A 2,228-nucleotide genomic window follows, 5' to 3' on the forward strand; every position below is an offset into this window, starting at 1 on the left:
GGTAACGCTCGTTTTCGCCCGTACGATACTTGTACCGTTTACCGTTGGCTACCTGGCAGATGGTTTGTTTTTTTTTTATCTCGAATTTTGAGAGCTTTTTTAACTTTTTTCTCAAAAACGAGCACGTGAACGCCAATTTTGGTCTATACGATTCTTATGCAGTTTTAGATTCTCTACACGGTCCACTGATCGTTTTATTTTTTTGTCGAGTTTTGAGAATTTTTTTTTTTTTTTCTCGAAAACTAGCTCGACGACCTGCACTTTTGACGACGCCATCGTGTTCCCCGGATTTTTTCCTGCAAGATAGGCTGGCGATTTTTTGTCCTACTCCCATATTCGTGTCTTTTTGCTTAACGAAATCTTTTATATACTAATAACTTTTTAATAAAAAAACGTGCGACGGCAAAATCCGTCTTAGAGTCACTGGGGTGGTGACATGACAAAATATGTTAAGATCAGCCGCCCCTATGCGTAAAGTATGTCGTTTTTCCATTTTTTCACCCCGGAGCGACACCAACATTGTGTTGCAATTTTAAACCGCGCGGTTAAACGGCGGGCCAAACAGTCGCTGGTTTATGCAACAACAACCATCAAACTAGTAGGAGAATACACGCCCGTGATAGTATAGGAGATTCCCACTGTCCCTATCTTTTTTTTTATCTCGGACATATATATACCGGCTTATCGTCAATAACTCGAAAACCAGCACGTTAAGGCCAATTTTGGTCTATACGATTCTTATGCAGTTTTAGATTCTCTACACGGTCCAATGATCGTTTTATTTTTTTGTCGAATTTTGAGAATTTTTTTTTTTTTTTCTCGAAAACGAGCTCGACGACCTGCACTTTTGACGACGCCATCGTGTTCCCCGGATATTTTCCTGCAAGATAGCGTGTCTATTTTTTGTCCTACGACGATTTTTGACGCCGGAGCGGTGTTTCGGAGCAGAGCGGACTTGAAAACTTTCGCGCGTCGACCGCCGGAGCGATCGCTCCAGGCTGTTTTTCGTCAATAACTCGAAAACGAGCACGGTAACGCTCATTTTCGCCCGTACGATACTTGTACCGTTTACCGTTGGCTACCTGGTAGATGGTTTTTTTTTTTTTATCTCGAAGTTTGAGAGCTTTTTTAATTTTTTCCACAAAAACGAGCACGTGAACGCCAATTTTCGTCTATACGATTCTTATGCAGTTTTATATTCTCTACACGGTCCACTGATCGTTTTATTTTTTTGTCGAATTTTGAGAATTTTTTTTTTTTTTTCTCGAAAACGAGCTCGACGACCTGCACTTTTGACGACGCCATCGTGTTCCCCGGATTTTTTCCTGCAAGATAGCGTGTCTATTTTTTGTCCTACGACGATTTTTGACGCCGGAGCGATGATTCGGAGCAGAGCGGACTTAGAAACTTTCGCGCGTCGACCGCCGGGACCGATCGCTCCAGGCTGTTTTTCGTCAATAACTCGAAAACGAGCACGGTAACGCTCGTTTTCGCCCGTACGATACTTGTACCGTTTACCGTTGGCTACCTGGTAGATGGTTTTTTTTTTTTTTATCTCGAAGTTTGAGAGCTTTTTTAATTTTTTCCACAAAAACGAGCACGTGAACGCCAATTTTCGTCTGTACGATTCTTATGCAGTTTTAGATTCTCTACACGGTCCAATGATCGTTTTATTTTTTTGTCGAATTTTGAGAATTTTTTTTTTTTTTTCTCGAAAACGAGCTCGACGACCTGCACTTTTGACGACGCCATCGTGTTCCCCGGATTTTTTCCTGCAAGATAGGGTGGCGATTTTTTGTCCTACGACGATTTTTGACGCCGGAGCGGTGTTTCGGAGCAGAGCGGACTTAGAAACTTTCGCGCGTCGACCGCCGGAGCGATCGCTCCAGGCTGTTTTTCGTCAATAACTCGAAAACGAGCACGGTAACGCTCATTTTCGCCCGTACGATACTTGTACCGTTTACCGTTGGCTACCTGGTAGATGGTTTTTTTTTTTTTTATCTCGAAGTTTGAGAGCTTTTTTAATTTTTTCAACAAAAACGAGCACGTGAACGCCAATTTTCGTCTATACGATTCTTATGCAGTTTTATATTCTCTACACGGTCCAGTGATCGTTTTATTTTTTTGTCGAATTTTGAGAATTTTTTTTTTTTTTTCTCGAAAACGAGCTCGACGACCTGCACTTTTGACGACGCCATCGTGTTCCCCGGATTTTTTCCTGCAAGATA

Source organism: Colletes latitarsis, unplaced genomic scaffold (genome assembly GCF_051014445.1).
Source record: "Colletes latitarsis isolate SP2378_abdomen unplaced genomic scaffold, iyColLati1 scaffold0137, whole genome shotgun sequence".
Taxonomy (NCBI): Eukaryota; Metazoa; Arthropoda; class Insecta; order Hymenoptera; family Colletidae; genus Colletes; species Colletes latitarsis.